Consider the following 19,213-nt stretch of genomic DNA (forward strand, 5'->3'; position numbering starts at 1 on the left):
TATCTGGTATGCTTTACATTATTTTTTGAACTGGTGTTGGGGAAAAAAAATCTGGGTTAAGGTGTTGTGGTGGTTTTACCCAGCTGGGCAGCTGAGCTCCACCACAGCCACGCTCTCACTCCCCATCCTCAAAGAGAAAGGAGGAGAAAATCCGATGGAAGGGGCTCAGGGGTTGAGATAAGGACGGAGAGATCACTCAACAATTTCTGTCCTGGGCAAAACAGACTCAGCATAGGGAGATTAATGTAATTTATTACCTATTACTAACAAGCTAGAGCAGAGAGAAACAAAACAAGACAAAAAAGCTCAAAACACCTTCCCCCCATCCACCCTCTTCTACGTCCTCCCCCTGAGCAGTGCAGGGGAACTGAATGGGGGCTGCCATGGGTCCCTTTGGGGCCGTCTGAAACTGGCTCTCCTCTGAAGTAGGACAGCTCCTGGACTCTTGTCACAGAGGCCACCCCTGCAGCACCCCACTACCAAAACCTTGCCGTCTAAACCCAAAACACCAGGCTCAGCAGCAGCTTCAGGGCTTCCTGGTCACGGCACTGAGCCTGCCAGAGTTCAAGAAGGGTTTGGACAACACTCAGACACATGATCTGGTTTTTATTTTATTTTATTTTTATGGGTGGTCCTTTGGGGACCGAGGAGTTGGACTCGATGATCCTTGTGGGTCATTTGGATGGCTCCGTTCACAGTTTTTTGCTGTGGGGGACTCCTGTGTTCCCCCAACCCCATTTCATTTGAAGTGGCCCACGGGCCGCTTCCTTCTAGTTTTAAGTTGAGTCTTCAGCTGCATCATTCATATCAGCAAGACCTGCCTTTAATGCGTATAGTCAGGCGGGAAATGGGTGAAAAGTTGCTCCGAGGACACACAGCCCAACTGCCACTGATGCGCAATGGGAAAGGCGTGCGATGGCACATCTTGCAGTGGCAGTCAAGGAGCACAGGGCACAGGGTGCAGCTGCACGGAGCCAGGGAGTGTAATTAACTCTGCACAGCTCAGGATTCAGCACAGACAATGACACTTAGCTTATTGATTTCTTCTTAGGAGAAATCTGGTTATGTTTCATGAGATCAAGCAGGCACCAAGCCTGGGAGAGTGTAATTTGATTGAGCCGAGACTTTTCAAGCCTGCTGTGTCTCGAGCTCTGTCTGTGGAAAATGCAGCCGGGGTTCTGCTTGGGGGGGAGAGGAGAGGGCTTGGGGCTGAAACAGCTTTTGGGGAGGAAGCTTGGGGACATCATTCTTCATTAGGGTTTAAAATGTTTTAAACTATTTAAGTTCTACATCCTTCGAACCAGTGAAAGAGAAGCCCTTTCATCTTTTATGGAAAGAGTAGTGCAGAAGAGAAGGCTCCTCCTTTTTGCCACCCTTGGTCAAAGTAGCAAAGCCATGGAGAGGCTCTGCTTTTCTGGCCCTTATCTTCTGTGTACTGGGCTTCCCTGTACAGTTCACCAGCCTCAAATTTTCTGCAGCAAAACAACTGTTTCAGGGTGTTTCAAGGGCCAATACTGTGACAGGCCTGCAGGGGGCAGAGGGGTCAAGCAAGCAACCATGGGCTCTTCGGGTAGCAGGAGAGGGACAGGAGCATGGCCTAGGGCATCTCTTTGGACCCGAAGGTGTTTATTCCTGTGCTTCTTAATTTTGGCTCTAGCCCACTTCTGTTCTTCACATGGATGCAGTATCCTTAGAACAATATGAGCGCTGAGGAAGCCCCAGAAGAATAAATACTTTCTCACAGAGCCTGGAACAGGTGAGAGGGACGTGACCCTGGACTACTGAGCTCAGAGAAGATGGCACAACGCTGCCCGGTGCCTCCCGGTGCCTCCTTCCAGTGCTCAGTTATCCCCAGGGCCTACATTAAGCATGTGCAAGCAATGCTACCTGCTGCTCTGCAGAAACCAGGCTGCCTTTCTCCAGGCAGCCGGTTATGTGACAACCCCATTTCCCTCTTCATATCCCATCCTTGTGTTCCTGTCCTGTGCTGGACGTTTCCTGCAGCAAAGCAACTGCTTCAAAGTGTTATTTCGGAGCCTTTGCCGAGGCAGTCCTGCAGTGGGCACCACGTCCTCTCTGTGTTCGTGCAAGCAGGCAGAGAGGTGCTGAGCCCTCCTGTTGCCCAGAAGCACTCTGTACACACCTGTAGCAGCCTTGGCGAGAAGTTCTGCCAGTGATGCCTTTGGCATTATCTGCGCTAAGGGTTATCCTTTGGTTGGGAACACTCCTGGTAGGGACAAGGGGGACAGGGCAGCAAGAAGTGGCTTTGATGCACGGGTAACTTCAACATCCCATGTATTTGGTGCCACCTCTGCTACAGAAGGGCTCTGGCAGGCCGGTTTGCCTCACCGATGGGAGGTGTGCTGGGCAGAAAGGCTGATAAGACAAACGGGAAAGCAGAGGACAGTGGGGTCACTTGCTTCTCCGTCTACGAGCGAAGGCAGCCCACCTCCATCTCCTCCCCTTGGACCCATGGAGATTCTTGTCTCCCCATGCTGCAGAGCTGTGCAGGGCAGGCCTGCATGGTCTGCATTTGACTCCTTCCTCCTCTACACCAGCAGCACCGGGAGGAAGGAGCCCAGGGTGCTGGGCGTTCAGTGACACCAAGCCACGACGGTGCCTCACGTCCCCAGGATGTGTTTAAGGTGAATGGAGTTGCTGTGGGAATCGTGACTCACCAAAAAGCTGCTCCACGAAGGTGTCTGACATTTCGTAGATGTATCGTAGATGTTTGTGTGCTAGCTAAAAAGGAAGGAGAGACCTGCCACGTGCCCTGGAAAAGAGACCAAAGCCATCGCAGAGGGCACAGGCTTTGAACCTGCCGTGTTCCCATGGGAGCCGTGAGGGATGGGTGGTCCTGAGCAGCCTGCCCTCCTCCTGCTGGTGCTGAGCTTTGTCCCCAGCGCCTGCCAGGGAGGCTTTTCCCTCATCTGCCTCCTGTCCTCAGGCTGGCACTGGAATCTCAGTTGGTGACATCTCCCCTCTCCACACCCGACCAGCCCGCAGAGTGGGAAGCTCTGGGGTCTTCTGCACGCCCCGTGCAGGGACGTGTGGTTGTGCTCTGGCCACGCTGGCGTATCAGCCCTGCAAGGCAAGAGCTGGATACCAAGCACGAGAGAAGAAGAGAAACCTCCAGAGCAGCAGAGTGTTCCTCTAGCTGTCAATGCCAGCTCTCTGAGATATATCTCAGGCACAGGAGCCAAAGAAATGACTCAGGAACGGTTTTTTTCTCCTCGGTTCTGCTCGTCAGAGCCATGCTGGGCTTGAATGGGTGGCTGGGGAATAAATCCTCGTGTCCTGAGCGCCAGTCTGGGCGCCAGCCCTGGCACTGCCTCACTCCCCTTTAGCCCAGCATCACCTCCCTCACTCTTCACTCTCTTTCTCTTGTCTTTACTCCAGTCTTGATGTTGGGGCCAGAATGGGGCTGATCAGTGAAAGATCAGCTCTGTTGTCACTGAGGGGGAAGGACTGGTTCGAGCACAACTTTTCCTTGCAAGAAACTACAGTTAAAGGAGCTCCAATTAGCAGAGCCCCTCATTATCATGCCAGCCTCCCAGCACTGAAAGCAGGAATCATGCAGTCACCGTGATTATAGACACAGTCGATTGCAAATTGCAAACAATTTGCAGCAGGGAATTCGCCTGGCTCGGTAACGCAATGTGTATATTTACGCTGCCATATACAGCAATACGGTCATTATGGGTTATTAATAACATGGCCCACTTTTATAAATAAAAGTGAATCTCTCTTTCTGGCTTTGCTGCCTTGCAGTATGCAAGGCTCGAGGCACGGCCTCCCTCCAGCTCTGGTCTTGCTGCCTCTATTTTCTATGGCATCAAGGGCAGGGGCTTCCTGGTCCCCTGCTGTCTGTCGTCACTTCACCCTTCTCATCCATCAGAGGGGGTACATTCTCCTTGGCCTTTCTTTTCTCTCTTTTCTTTCTTTTCTGATCTGTAGAACCCCTTCCTGTTACTCTTTGCATCCCTCGCCAAGTTTAGTTCCATCCGTGCCTTGGCTTTCCTGATCCCACCCCTGCACATCCAGACCACATCCCTCTGCTCTTCCCAGGCCACGTGTCCCTGCTTCCACTGCCCGTGCATTTCCTTCTTGCTCCTCACTTTGACCAGCAGGTCCTTGTTCAACCATGCCAGTTTCCTGCCTTCCCTGTGTAGTTTATTACATGTACGAATAGAGCTCTTGTGCTCTAAGGAAAATATCCTTAAGGAGTCTCCAGCTCTGATCAGATCTGTCCCTAAGGACCGTGTCCCGTGGGATCTCATCCACTAATTCTTTGAACAACTGGAATTTGGCTCTTCTAAAGTTCAGGGTCCTGACTTTGCTCTTAGCCAGGCCCTTATCCCTTGAGATCACAAACTCCACCAGGGCTTCGTCACTGCAGCCCAGACTGCCTCCAGTCTTCACCTCTTTAATGAGCTCTTCTGCGTTGGTGAGCGCCAGGTCCAGTAACACTTCTCCTCTGCTTGGTTTGTCTAATACTTGGATGAGGAAGTTGTCCTTGATGGACTCCAGGAGTTTCCTGGACTGCTTACTGCCTGCCACGTGGCTTTCCAAGCAAATATCTGGGTGGTTGAAATCCCCCAGGAGGATGAGAGCATGTGAGCACGATGCTTCTGGTAGATGGAGCCAGAAGGCCTCATCCACAGGCTCCTCTTGGTTGGGTTCCTATAACAGACCCCAACCACAATTTGTCCTTTATTGGTGTGGTCTTTAACTCACACCCACAAGCTCTCAACCTGTCCATGGCTGTTTCTCACCCCCTCCCTTCCTTGGGATCATTTCAGGAGCAGGACATACATGACTATCCTGCCGTGGCTTTCAGGATGGCCACGATGTCACCCTCTATGCATTTTTGCCCTCACGGTAATGATAGTACTAGGGGTGTACTTGTCCACGATTAGGGTATGAGATGTGCCCCACGGGCAGCGCACAGCACGCTCCAAGGGCCTCCATGGCCAGTGGGCACCAGCACCCTGGGGTTACCCACACCGTACTCTGTGCCGGTGTGTATGGGGGGAAGGCGGTGTTAGAGGGGATCGAGCATCCTGGGGTTTTGTGGTTGTTACAGGTGAATGAGTGGTTGTGACCTGCTGCAGTGGGAAGCCCCGGCTATGCTTAGCAGCACCTCATTTGAATGCTAACGAGGCCTTCCAGACAGGGTGGTTCTCTGCTGCAGGAAGACATGTCAGTGATGGATGAGGCTGTGTTCCCAAACCTCACTTCCCAGCTCCTTATGCAGAGCAGTCTCCCTCTGAGCGAGCACAGGATGGTCCCAGAGCAGGAAAGGTCCTGGGACCCTGAGGGGGCACAGCCCGTGAAGGATTCCTTCTCACCACGCACGGAGCCACTTTCTTTGCCAAAGAGGCGTGCAAAGTGGCCCCGGCCTCTCCAGCAGCGTTGTTCAGGGGGAGGCTCCGTGCCCTGATGCCCTGACAAGCCAGGCACTGGGCTGGCATCACAGAATAGCCCTGGCCAGCAAGCATCTCCCTTTTTGTACCACGAAGTTGTGAGCAAGGCTCTTTGCAGCCCGGATGACCTCCAGCTGGGTGCAGCAGTCGTGCACCCCCAGGGCCCCACGGGTTCCCAGTCCCACTCTGCAAAGGGGGCCAGAAGCACTGAGTTTGCTGCCCTTTGGTTGCCACCCTTGGGTGCAGCACGGAGACCTGCGGTCAGACGCCCTCTCACCACCCCTTTCCAACGGTTAGACGATAAATGTATAAACGTTTCTCGTCACAGCAGATCACACGCTCTTTTTTTTTTTTTTTCTCTTCTCAGGTTTTCCTGAGAATGGAGTTTGGGGGCACACAGGTAATCAATAAGGCAGGGCAGCGTGGCCTCTGTCCCACCCATTGCACTCCGAGCGCCCCTAGAAAGAGAGATCCATTCCCAGCACTGCAGGAAGCCTAGGTAGGGACAGAAATTTGGCATTTTCCAGCTGGTCCTGAGCAGATGGTGGCAACTACAGAGCTGTAACCATGTGGAACACCATGGGTGTGATGGGGAACGCCAGGATTGGGACGGAGGGACCTGCAAGGCAACACTGGGGGTCCTGCCGGGAGAGCAGGGGGCGAGGGACTGGACTGCTGTCCTTAGGGGTGCAGGACGGACTCAGCCCACCCAAGCAGCACTGTCTCTGTTCCACACAAATCATTTTATCACGATCAACGTCTGCTAACATAACACAACACCATAACAACGTCAAGGAAGAGCCATCTGACTTCCTACTCACACCCTCCTGAAGGTAAGCCATGGGATTCTGCCCATAAATATGGCAGAAAGCTGAGCAAAAAAAAAAAAATGTAGAAGGGAGCAGACACAGGAATAGGGGAACTTTCCAGAGAAAGAGAAGACCGGCCCGAGAGGTCTGAGTGAAAGCAGCAGCAGGCCAAAAGCCAATGCGGGGAGACAGCAGGCTGGCTGGGGGACGATTTTTCTACGTTCTGTTTGCCTTTCACAATTATTATAAATTCAGGTTCTGTCTGGACCTGGAGACTGTCTGGAGGCCAGAGGGCACTGCAGTGCCAGCAGGAGGTGAAGGAGAGGCAAAACAGATCCTCTGTGGTTAGCCAGGCACAGAAGAGGGCTCAGACAGGGCAGGAGCCCAGTGCGGTGCCAGGCGACGTGCTCACCCTACAGCAAGAAGGGGGGCACATCCCTGGGGAGGTGGGTTGGGACTGAGAGCAGGCTGGGTGCAGATATAGCTGAGCAGCTGCAGGGCTCAGGGCTGCCCGGAGAAGGATAAATTTGTAATTTATTCTCCAGAGAAGGATAAATTCGTAATTTATTGCTCAGAGAGGTATTGGCATGCCAGGCGTGGACCCTCTGTCTAGGTGGGGGGCTGAGCAGCACCAGGGCTCTCTGCAGGCCCCATCTCTCCTATGCCTGCTGCCAGTCCCCAGCTGAAGTCTGTCCAGCACCATTAGCTCAGGCCATCCTGGCAGGAACTGTCTGCCTCGCTAATTTAATGAGCCCCCAGCTTAACGCATGGCGAGTTCTGACATAAATAAAATAAAACGTGTCAAAGTGCAGCTTCGTTCCAATTACAATTCATTAGCAAGCTCTGAGCCACCGGCCTGACCACGGTCAATAATCCCAGTTGGGGAAGAGCAGAGGAAAAGCAATTTATAACTTTCCCCGAGCGTTTCAGGGGGAGGCAGGACTGTCTCACACTGGCAAGGCCTGAGCAGGGCCTGCCTCCCCCAGGAGGGTCCCACACGGGTCCCACCTGGCTCTGGCCTCTGCGTGTGACCCAGGGATAAGGACACATCCTTTTTCTGTCCCCTGGCCCCTCCACGATGCAGGAATTCACTGGCTGTTGGGATCTTGCTGGGACCCGTCGATCGACCATGGATCGACCGTGGCAGGGCATCAGCTTAATGGGGACCTGCCTGGGTTCCCCATGCTTCCTCTTTTTCTAAGAGCTGTTGTAAGACTGAGCAGCTGATGTTCATTTCTCTCTCATTTTTCCTGTTTTAGTCCATTGCCTTCTCCTGGACAGGAAAGGAGCAGACCCTTGCACCCCCCCTGAGCATCCCGGTTTCCCCAGGAGATGCCAGATCAGGGCAGACAGATCCTAGGAGCCAGCCCCTGGATTTAACACGCGCCTTTTGGAGCTCGTAGCCCACGCAGCAGCGATCCCTGCTGGGCACTAAACCAGCGCTGGGGGTGGCTGGAGCAGAGCCTGCTCTGCCCTTTGGGGCTCCTGGTCCTGGGCACACGGCCGTCAGGGTCTGCAGCACCCAGCAGCTGCAGAAAGTCATCCGTGAGCAGCTGTGAAGGAGGCAGTGGGGTTCCACGTTACTCGTGGTGGCTTCTGCCAGTGGGTCCTGTGGTTACAGTGCAGGAGGCGGCTCGGGGCATCCTACCACCAGGACCCAGCGGGCTGACCTTTTGGGATTGGGGCCGTTTTGTGGATTTGACAGTGGCTTGGGGGATTTGACCGTGGCCCTCTCTGCTGCTCGGGTCATCTGGAGGTTTTGGAGATCAGAGACGGAGGCAGAAAGCTCCAAGCTGCTGTGGCCCAAAGCAGCCTTTTGCCGGAAGGGAGGATCCGATGGGGATGTGGCTCCTGGGAAAGCTGTGGTCACTCTGTGAGGCTCATTGTGCCAAGGTGGGCTCAGAGACATGGGATTTCTGCCTGTCCCTAGGCAAATACTCCCTGAGTGGGCTTCACAGACCGACAGTAATTGCAAACTGGTGTCCTGGCTGCCCTTGGGCACTGCTGCATCCACCCAGGGGCATGGTGCCAGCTCGCCTGGCTGCACATGGGGGTAACTCACCACCTACATTTCTGAGATGCCTCCTGCCTGGTCCTGTCTCTGCTGCTTACAGGCCCTACAAATGATCCCCCTTTCTCTCCCTTGTGGTTCTTCTGCAGCAGCTTGAGCCCTGGCCTACCGTGGCGAGGAACATCCTTTCTTCTGCAGTCGTTCTCAGCCTGCAGGAGACCTTCAGGAGCCTGCGAGGCCTTCTCAGTCACAGTAAGCTCGTAAGAGGTGGCGGGAGGAGGCTGAGTGTGGGCAGATGGAGACAGAACTCAGAGTGAGCTGGCAGCTTTGCTGGAAGGGCTGCGATTCCTGGAGGTGCTGGGAGCGGGGCCAGGAGGGAATCGGTCTCCAGCTGCTTGTGTGAGAAGACCATGGCACTCTGCACGCAGCTAGGATGGGCACCTCTTACAGACGATGCTGAAAAATGGTGAGAAAACTTAGTTCGTACATCTCCCCGGTGTGGGAGAGGACGATCTGACTTCTCCCTGGTTTGGATTCAACAAGGACTGAATAAATTCCAGTCTAAGCTCAGCTGTCCTCGACACTGTTCAGGTTCAGCTTGGCCCGAAGCAATTCTGCATTCCTTCTGGAGTGAATCTATCAGGATTTTACAATAGTGCTCGGTCTCAGCTCAGATTCAGGAGGGAAGGAAAAATTCACACAGGTTGTTGTATCGTCTAGAGCAAAGGCTCAGATTTTAACAGTGAAGGTGGTTAAATTAAAGCACAAAGTCCTTGGGAAATGGTGGCATGTCCTGCTAAAGAGGTCTTCAGGTCTGAACTAGATGATCTTCAGCAACACACATCTCGACCAGACATGTAGGTATATGGCCCAAACAATATGGGAGCTCAGGCTGGATGATCCCATTGTCCCTTCTGGCATTAAATACCACAACACTGTTTGTACGTTGTGGTGTTCCTGAGAGCCTGGGGGAAGATGGGATGGGTTGGAAATCTCAGACCTTCCCATACCGCATGCTCTCAGTTTGTTACCTTCAAATGTGGGGCTTTGCTCTGCTGTCTTAATTAGTCCCATTGTGTTTGAGTTTGGGCAGTTGGTGTTTAGTCTTCTTACCAAGGATTTTGTTCCAGGCCTTTCCAATTTCTTTTTGCTTGATTTTGATTAAATGTGATGATTAGGATGGATCTTGAACACATCACAAGTAGCTTTCTAGGTGCACTTTGGTGCTCCGTTCCTCACCAAAACAGCATATATCAGGCATGCAGCCCATGCTGCCAGATGAAATTTTTCCTCTCTGGTCTTTCTGCCACAGGGATTGTATTTTTTTTCAGGACATACAATGTGTTCACTGTCAAATTGCAGCTACAAGGAAAGAGCTGTGCCAAGAAACTTTGTTTAAGAAAAGTTCCTTTGAGGTGGAAGTTTTTTTTAAATTAAGTGTATTTCATCTCTGAAATGCACCTGCCTTTCCCACGTCCATGGAGCAGAAGGGTTCTGTGCTGTGCTTTCTCTCAAGATGCTCATGTCATCTGTTGAAGCCTCATTTTAGCAGCAAATCACTCCAGAATGATTCTTCTCCTTTAGTAGATCAGCTAAAAGTGCTGCGAGTTCTCCTGGAGTGCTGCAGAAGAGAACAGCAGCAGGGTTATCCGAGCTCGCTGGAAGAATGAGTTACTGAGAAATTTGTGGATTCTTCTGACTGTAACTATGCCCACACGGTACGGGGAAAAAACACGTAGCTTCTTTGAGGCAAATGATTTGAAAACACTTTCCTGATGCCAAAGAGCATGGAGGGGAAACACCACGTTAAAAAGTTCCTTCTGAAATGCAGCATCAGGGAAGGGGAAGAGTTGAAGGCAGAACATGTCTCACACGTGGCTGTGCTCCATGGTTACAGGGAGGCTGCTCCCTCTGCACAAGGGAATTTTAAAGGTGTTAAACCATGTTAAACCATCTGTCAGTGACAAGGCCCCCAAAAGCTCGCAGATACCTTTAGAAAAACCTTCAAAGCTGTCCCAGGCTGAAGGAGAAGAGGTGAGGGCTGGAAGAGGCCTGAAAATCTCCCAGGGAGACAGGATTCAGCATATCTGCATTACCTCTTAAAAACCACCGTGATTTCATGCAGTTTTGTACTGCTGGTTCTCAAATAACTTTTAATTGAGAAATGGCTACAGGTTAATAGGTGAATAAATTAGTTCTATTATTATCCTTGATCTAAATCTTGTATTTCCCTTACATGCTTTCAATTGAGGTGTTTTCTAGAATGGTTTTCATTCATTTTCATTCTGCTGCTGCACTACTACTAACTGGAAGCTAACTGAAGGTGTTTGATGAGATTTACATATATTTCAAAAGAGAATAACAGCACAAAAATCGCAATTTTTAAAAAGCAAATGCAGCAAAAACTTAATGAAACCGTTTTCTTAAAATATATTGAAAATATCATAGGATTTTTAAAAAAACAACTTTCTCAATAACTAATTTCTTTTGGAAAGGATGCAATGCTAGATTAAAACTGCCTGATAAGCTCTAATTGTAGGAGGTCTGTAACTGTGCAATAACTGCAATAACCGTGCAATAACTGCAACAACTGCGCAATAACTGCAATAACCGTGCAATAACTGCCCGGACAAGAGAAGCTCTTCGGCACATGCTTAGATCTCCTTGGGGACACGTGCCAAGCGTTTGCAGCAGCAGGTGGTGCTTGTGTTTCCCTGCCAAGCCCACCTCACCCTCTGTGTGTGGGATGGTTTCTCCTCCAAATGGCAGGCATTTATTTTTGTCCCTGTCGGTTGCTGTGTGGGTCTGCTCTGAGCATCCAAACCCTACCCCGATGGAGGATGAGCTCCTGCAGTCCCTGTTGACACCACCGTGTCTGATTTCCCTGGAAACATCTTCCATGCTCTGGCACAGGCTCCTGTAACCATAGATACACACAAGCAGTGCACAGCGATGCTTTTCCCTGTTTTTCTCTTAGATACTGCCAGCCTCCTCAGGTAGGCAACTGCCTGGTCTGCTCCCTGAGCAAGGCATCTCTCTGCAGGGCTGAATTTTTTTAAGCAAATAGAAAATGTGAGTTGTACAACCGAAGCTAAGCAGCCCCTTCCTGGGCCCTGGCGGTGGGTGTGCATGCTGTTAAAGCTGGTGTTTGCTCTGAGCTTCCCACTGTCTTTGAAGCAAAGGCCTCTGTCTCACCCATGGGCACCTATTCCCAATTAATGGGAACCCCAGAACGAACCTGACCCCAGCTCTGCCTTGGACAGAGCAGCTCAGCAGCTCCGCTCCTCTCTCCTGGGAAGAGCAGGATGGAAGAAAGGATGGGGGAACACGTGCAGTGGGAGCTCTGCTGTGCTCAACGTGGGTTTTTAGAAGCTGCAGACCACTGCCCTACGTGATTTGAAGGGTAAATATCAAGAGTATATCCCAAAGGGTATGCCAGCAAGGACCTCCCTTCACCCAGACAGTTCTCTAAGAGCTTTGGATGTTTTTTTTTAAAAAAAACACACCTCCAGTGTTGGACACAGGGATTAAGGCTCCCCAGATCCCGGAAGGAAGGGTCTGTCTCTGATTCCTCGTGTGCTGAAATAAGCTCTGGGGATAAAACTGGTGGGGACCCACGGGAGGTGTGAATTTTGTAGCAGCCGTGACTCATCCAGGTCTTGGCAAGTGCTGGAGGGCGAAAGCTCAGACAGCCCCAGAGCTGGTACGGAGCAGATGCCAGCCCTCAAGGATGCTGGGGAGACTTACCGCATGGCTCTGGGCGGGGACAGATTGTGTGGGTCCTGCTTTTGCTGTTTTCCAGCCATGTTTTGTCCCTGCTCCTCCTCCCAAAGGATGTGCAGCCTCTGCAGTGCCTGGGAGATGCAAGAGGAGCTGGAGGAGGAGAGCAGCGTGTGATTTAGTCTCAACACATCATGGTCACCCCTGCCTCTAGTCTCAGCGCCTGTCCCACTCTCTAGACCAGCTTGTCGTGGTAATCCCACGAAAATCTTGGGATTTTTCTGGGATGTAAGAGAGGAAGACAAAGCCTGCAGCCCCCTGCCCCCCCAAAAAAAACCAATGCTGAGTGCCTGCAGCATCCACGGGGCAGAAACCAGGACCCGTCCTGGAGAAGAGACCAGCTCCAGGGAGCTGTGGTGCATCCAGCAGTGGGGGCCAAACCTCCCTGGGAGCTGCTGCATGGCGGAGGGGTCGTATGGAGAAAGTGGCTCCTTGGTGACAGCCCCTGGGACTGTGGCTTCATGCTGGCACTGGTCTGGGAGGGGGTTCCAATCCCTCCCTGTCTCAGTTCATCTGTGCACATCCTGCAGTTCCCCTGAGCTTAGTTAGCCACGCCTGGGGTATCACACCTCTGTACGCACGGGTCTGGCATGCGGTGAGCATTTAGTCTGCTCTACGGGGACAAAGTGCTTAGGAAAAAAAGGATTTTGCAGGAAGGTGCCTGTGCTAACATCAGACGTGTCACAAATAGGTAGCATTAAAAAACCTGAGTGTGCGAGGGAGACGTAGCACTCTTTTTGACATAGGACCACAGGCATGGACTCAGCACCTGCAGAAGTTACGCTGAGCCCTGTCGTGCCCACCAGAAGTAGCCACAGCTTTGAATGCCCCTCTAATCCATTTTTTTTCTCTGTATATCTATTCTGCACCTTTGCACAGGACAAAAGTCCTCTGCTGTCCCCAACGCTGGCCCTGAAAGTCCCCTGGGGAGGCCCCAGCAGGACTGGAGGAGCTTTTGCTAATCTTTGTCAGCAAGGCATGCTCCCAGCTGAGAGCTGGTGCTGAGCACAAGCAGCAGCAGTGCTGCATCTGACGGGGAACTCCTTCTGACCAAAAACCCCATGGGGCCTTTGCCTGGATCTTTCTTGCCTGCCCCAGCAGACTGGTCCTCTTTTAGGGCTGTGTCCCCTTCCCCAGCATCCCCTGGGCTGTGCCTCCTCCCTTCTCGCCCTGGTGCCCACCCACACCTCCCTGCAGCCACATCGCTCCCTTTGGTCCCAGTGGATACTGGGGTACCCCTGGGATGGATACTGGGGTACCCCTGGGATGCTCCCGCACGCTGCCCCCTTTGCACAGCCGCCCCTCCTCTGGGTGTTACCCTGCTTCCCTGCACCCTCCCTGAGAAATCACCCTCTGCACAGCACCACCCCGTGCGCCCTCCTGCTCCCCGGTATTCCCTGCATCTTAGAAGCCCACTGGTCCCTGCCCCACAACCCCCACACCTCTCCTGTGTCCCCATAAAAATCCCTCACCCTGCGTCTGTTCGTGTGCACGGCTCAGCATCCCAACACTGTGCCTGGCCCCCTGCATCCTCACGGTACCTCCCCAGGACCCCACAACCCTCGCAGCACCCTGGCCACCCCCCAGAGCACCACACGCACCTGCATCCCCCTCCGTGTCCAATGCACCTGCGTCCCCCTACTCCCCCTCCGTGTCCACAAAAACCCCACAGTCCCACTCCTCCCTGCATCCCCGCCCCACCCTGCACCTCCAAGGATCCCCCACACCCTCCAAGGATCCCCCACAACCCCCGGCTCCCCCACACCGCCCTGCACCCCCGTGGCTCTCCGGAGGACCCTATTCCCCTGCATCGCCCCCCCACCCCCCTGCATCCCCCCCCCCCCAAAACCCCCGCATCCCCCCGGCCCCCCGGGGTACCCCATCACCTCCCGCACCCCCCCGTTAGCCCATTCCCCCGCAATCCCCCCCCCCTTTCCACTCCCCCCCGCTGCATCCCCACAGCAGCAGCACGACCCCCGCATCCTCCCCCCACCCCCCGCCCCCCCGCATTCCCGCATCCTCCCCGCTCCTCCCGGCCCCGGCCCCACCCCGGAGCATCCCCCACGCCCCGGTTCCCCCCCCCCCCCCTCCCCCCCGATCCCCGCAGCCCAATCACGGCGGCTTTGGACGAATTCAAACCCCGCAAGCTCTGCCGCTGCCGGTGCTGCTCCTCTCCTCCCCGGCTCCCCCGGATGGGCTCGGGGAGCTCCGGGGCGGCCGCGGCCCCTCTCCGCCGCCCGGAGCTCAGGTGAGCCGGGGGCTGCCCCCGGGGCTTTGTGTGTGTGTGGGGGGGGCTCCCGGCAAAGTTTGGGCTCGGTGGCACCGGGGGAGGCGGCAGAGCACGGCCGGGCTGCGCCGGGCACCGCCCGCCAGCGGCTCCGCAGGGGCGGCGCGGGGAGGGGGGGGGGGGGGAGCGCCCCCGGTGCCCGCAGCCCCCGGTGCCCGCAGCCCCCGGCCCCGCTCCCGGTTCCGAGGCGGTTGCGGCTGCCGGGGGCATCGCCCCCTGCGGTGTGCCCTGCAGAAATTGGGTGGGGGTGGGGGGGAAGAGCCCCCCCGGGGGTCTGAGATAGCCTCGGGTGGCGGGGGGGGGGGGGGGGGGGGAGGTGGTAAAGGGTTTTTTTTGTTTTTTTTTTTTTTTTTGTTTTTTTTTGGGGGGGAGAAATGTTGTTGCTGCCACATCAGGAAATCGGGATGGGCCTTTTCTGGGGGAGAAGTCAGAAATTGGGGATTTCTGCAGCTTGCTGCAAAACTGCTGGTTTTGGAGTTCTTACAGCGGGGAGTGACGGAGCGGCTGCGAGAGACCCCCTCCACCGAAGGGCCTCAGGGAGTACCCACCCTCTGGGGCTGGAGTGCTGCTCTGAATTTCGAAGAACTTTGAGTTAAATTAAGTTGATTTCTCCCTTCTGGAGCTGCGGTTCTGTCTGGAAGCAGGGGAGAACTGCACAGACCCTTGGGATAAAGGAACAAGCCAAAGAGCAAAATCTTCCTTCCTAGGAAGAGTTGGAGCTGCAGGAACTCTCCTTGCAGTGCTGGGTGTGTCAGCGAGCCCAGCCCATGGCAGAGGGAATTCATCTCTCCCAATCCATGGAAAGACAGTGGGAAGACTGGGCTTGGCTCAGACAATTTTTGGTGCAGAGCCTCATGTTAAACACGAGGGTAAAAGCCGTTGGCAGCAGTGACAGGTATGGATTTGACAGTGTCTGTAGGCTCCCCAGCACTTCACTTCAAGCTTTAAATCTGTGCCATTCCAGGATCTGTTCTTCTTTTTCCCAGCTATTACTATTTGCCATAAATCTGCCCCAAAATAAGGGATGGAAAATCTTTAGGAGGGCAGGGCAGACCTGTGTGCAATAGGAGGGGAGGTGCGACTCGAGTTCTGGCTACTTAACAAGTTTCACCCTCTGTGCACTGCAAATGCCTCATCACCCCAAGCTCAGATCACGGTCCTGTAACCAGGCATTCACGGCTCCGATCGCTTTGCCTCGTTTGATCCCTGCTGGTTTGGGGCACAGATCTGGAGCTGAACAGAACCACTGCACCCAGTGGGACTTTGGTGTCCCAGGGACCCTCGATATGGGGTTAGGCAGGCAAGGCAGTTTGGCTAGGAGTATGCCAGGCCAGGATTTGCAGCTGGGCAGTGGCAGAGTTGCAAACACCTTTCTGTTTTGCTTTGTGGGTAGTTCTTGTAGTGCTGTTGTAGGGCTGGTGGATGCTTGGGAAGGTGTCTGCAGCCCTGGCTGCCACCAGGTTGTCCTGGCAGGAGGACTGGGTGAAGGCAGCTTTGTCGTGGTGCACCTCTGGCCTTGCTGTTAGCAATTCAGCCCTGGTTTGGTCCTTGCTGGCAGTAAACACCCAAATCTTCTCTTCCCCAAACCCCAGGGAACCCTTGGGGAGCCTCTGTGGGACACATGCTCTGGAGTGCTCCCTACGGTCTAGTTCCAGGAAGGGAAGGGATGCCTGGCACCGACTCTGCAGGATGTAAGCACGTCGCATGGGTGCAACACCCAGCCTGCAGGGCCCCCTGGAAATGACTTGGCACTGCTCTGAGGATGCACAGCCCCTGCCAAGCTGCTCCCCGGGCTGGGAGAGGCTGGCTGCTCGTATCAGAGTGCTATTTACCTGTTGAAAGTGGCGCTGGCAGGGCAAGGTCTTGCTGCCTTCCTCACTGTGCTTCTGCCAGAGAAATCTACTCTTTATTCCAGTGCTTGATGAGCTCTGCTGCGCTGTCTGCAGCCTGGTTGGGGCAGCTTTCCATCCTCGGGGGATGGAGTGGGCTGCACAGCAGTGACCAGCACTTCCTTGGTGATCGTGGAGAGGTCAGGGCTGGAGCAACGGCAGGCTGTGGGTGGGTGCTGGAAAGCCACGGGGATGCAGCAGCAGGCCCGTTTTGTTGGCTGTGTGGCTTGCTCATGGAGGCTGACATGGGTGAGAGAAGCCGGTGGCATCCTCTCCTGGCTCTGTACTACCTCATGTTGCAAGCCGTCAGTAAATCCTGAGCTGATGTGTTTTCTGAACAGCTGCTTCTACGAGGAAAGCGCTGTTGAGCTGTCAGGTGCCTGGGAGCTGCTCTGATTTCACTGCAAATATGCCTACGAAGTAAAATTGATGGATCAGAATCTAATATTCTGAAGGGGAACTTAACGGACATTAAACTGCTTCTTTTCCACTTCGAGTGCAGATCTACTACAATTAACTAAGGGGATAAAGGCATAAAGGCAGAAGAAGAGGGCTGTGAGAGAGGTGGCATGGGACTGTCTGCCCCGGGGCATGGGGCCACAAGGAGGGAGGCTGCTGGGAGGACGGTGGCAGCAGCACGTGTACCTGTCACCTGGCAGGGCAGAGCTGTGCTGACCTGCAGAATGACCTGTAAATAGGGTCTGAAATGCTTATGTCTGCAGGGATCAGCATCCTTGGTGTCCCCTGGCCATGGGTCTGCTCTCAGCAGTATTCTGCTCGTGGGTCTCAAGCCTGTGAACCCTTCTGAGTCCCAGACCTGCTGCTCAGCATTGCCTCGAGGTCCTTTGGATTGTGCTGTTGAGATAAGCAGACTAAACCCTTGGGCAGGACTCAGGATCTGCACGGGCCAGGAAAGCTGGCATAAATTCTCTCTGTCCTGGCCTGTCCCATCCTAGCCAGCTGGAGCAAAGTCCTTACAGCCTGTGCTGTGCTCCTGGAGCTGCTCTGCTGTCCTCTTCCCGGAACAGCTGATTGCTACTTAACTGGCGTTGAAGCAGAGAACTTTGCTCAGCTTCAGGCACGTATTTTTTTCCTCTCTGATCTGTCTCTGCTTGCTGACATCAGGTCTGGTCTTGTTTGTGCTTCCCTTACTCAAACCAAACCCTGTTCCTACCCCATGAATTTGCTGTTCTCCCCATGGCCCTGTTATCAATGCTCTCTGCCTCCCCTTCTTTCTAGCAGCATTCTGCAGGCAGGGGCAGTTCTGAGATGTCTTGTTGATGTTACTGCCATGGGGAGGTCCTGCCGTGTAATGCTGCAGTGCCCGTGTGTCTTTGTTTCACACCTAGTCCCTACGTAGCAGAGCCAGGTCTTGTCTGTGGCCTGGTGGATGCCATGTGTGCCTCTGTCTCCCGAACGGATCCTCTCCTGGTCAATACTGCCAAGGCCTGTCTGCCAGCTGATTTGCTTCAAATGCTGCAGGATAGTGTCTGAGACCTGCAGGATGTGGGAGATTCACATCCTGGTGGCGTGCTTGGCCAGTGTCACTGAACCTGCCGCTCACTCTCCTTTGACCAGTAAGAAACCCCAAGGGCAAAGCTGACAGTTGTCTGTGATAATGTTGGCGTTGGGTCTGCCTTCTCCAAGGTCTGTCTAGAAGACCACTGGACACTGGGATAGTGCTGTCATAGCACCTGGATCTCACCATGGGTCTTTTCTTCATGGGCATTTCATGTGTCTTGGCTGACACCTGGGAGTAGTAGCCCTCGGCTAGCTGGACCAGGCCCTCTGGATAAAGGCTCGTGACCTGTGGCCTTATCCTGGGGAATGGGCAAGATCAGGCCACCTCAGCTTCACTTCTGGTCACGAAGTACTCCATGATGTGTGGCTCCACATGGTCAGAGCCTTTTGCCTGGAGGAGCTTCTTCTTCCTGGTTTGTGGAGAATGACAACAGGTATCCAGACACATGGAGAGCCAGAGCTGGCACCCACGGGGCTGGCTGTGCTGCCCTTGTGGGGCCACCGGCTCCAGGGTCTGTTCAACACCTGCTGTCAGTTAAGAACCCCAAACCAAAATGTGCAGCACTCAGAATCCTTGCTGGCTCTTCACACCAGATGCTGGGTGGGAATTATGTTCACCATGACTTCCAAACCCCAGATACTGCAGTGCAGCACATCCTTCTGCTGCTCTGTCCTCAGATCTGAGCTCATGATCGTCGTGGGCCCTGCTTCCCACAGACCAGTCACACCCCAGTACAGCACACAGTTCTGCACGCACCCCTTGAGCTCTGCTTTACAGCTACAAATGGACCTGGTAGCAGAGGATGGAGCTGTCAGCGGCAGTTTCTGGCCAGGACTCCCCTGTGAAAGTTAGCAGATGTCTTGCCAAGCCATATTACTGTGTAGGAGAGGTGAATTCATTAGTGCTCCACTGGCTTCAGGTGGTCTGGGTGGACTGATGGAGGAAAGATGCTCCTGGCTGCTGGATCTGCTGGGCTGGGCAGGCCCTGCAAAGGCGAGGCAGGCCCACAGTGCCAGTTGCAGAGAGCTTTCCTCCAGGCTTGCTCTGTCCTGCTGCAGAAAGGACTGCAACTCCCCTCTCCCAACTGTGCTGCAGGAGCAGGCTGCCTGTGGGGCTCACAGCTGGCTCCTGCGAGGCTGGGAGGAAAGTGGTCCATTAGGCTGGCCTCGTTACCCATCCCAGGTCCCAGAGAGACCCCCGCGGGGAAGCAGAGGGTGTGAGTGCTGAGCGAGATGGTTGTTGCAATATGGTCAATGCCAGGACCAAACATCATGAGTTTAGCTCCCAAAATCCTGGGATTGGCTTTAAAATCATTTTGCCTACAGAAGCAATCCAAGATGCTGGGACCATGCTTTTCTACTCCAGCCACAAAACTCTCCCTTTTGTAATAATAACCGATATGCTTAGAATCAGGAGCTGACACTAAAGCATTGCCTTTATAGTCCCAAGAGCTGTCAGAAGCAGCAGGATGACTGCCGTGTGTGCCAGA

General features: G+C 54.1%; 1 long non-coding RNA gene and 1 other non-coding gene across 6 annotated transcripts in view; one reads left to right on the forward strand and one right to left on the reverse strand.

Moving 5' to 3' along the window:
- Nucleotides 1-5,923: 5,923 nt before the first annotated feature.
- On the reverse strand, nucleotides 5,924-14,291 carry LOC118258971 (uncharacterized). 3 transcript variants are annotated; one of them, XR_004781935.1, is made up of 3 exons: nucleotides 14,166-14,291; nucleotides 11,994-12,119; nucleotides 5,924-9,867 (listed from the first exon to the last, which is right to left on the reverse strand). It is a non-coding gene; the product is annotated as an uncharacterized LOC118258971 (long non-coding RNA). The 3 variants fall into 3 exon arrangements; XR_004781936.1 differs by having other exon boundaries at nucleotides 5,924-10,157; XR_004781937.1 differs by lacking the exon at nucleotides 5,924-9,867 and adding an exon at nucleotides 10,461-11,163.
- LOC118258969 (uncharacterized) overlaps nucleotides 14,136-19,213 on the forward strand; it is a 36,082-nt gene continuing 31,004 nt past the window's right edge. For all 3 annotated transcript variants that reach the window (XR_007709155.1, XR_007709154.1, XR_007709153.1), the window contains exon 1: nucleotides 14,136-14,274. This is a non-coding gene — a transcript (uncharacterized LOC118258969). The remainder of the gene's footprint in view (nucleotides 14,275-19,213) is intronic.

This window comes from Cygnus atratus, chromosome 26 (assembly GCF_013377495.2).
Source record: "Cygnus atratus isolate AKBS03 ecotype Queensland, Australia chromosome 26, CAtr_DNAZoo_HiC_assembly, whole genome shotgun sequence".
Taxonomy (NCBI): domain Eukaryota; kingdom Metazoa; phylum Chordata; class Aves; order Anseriformes; family Anatidae; genus Cygnus; species Cygnus atratus.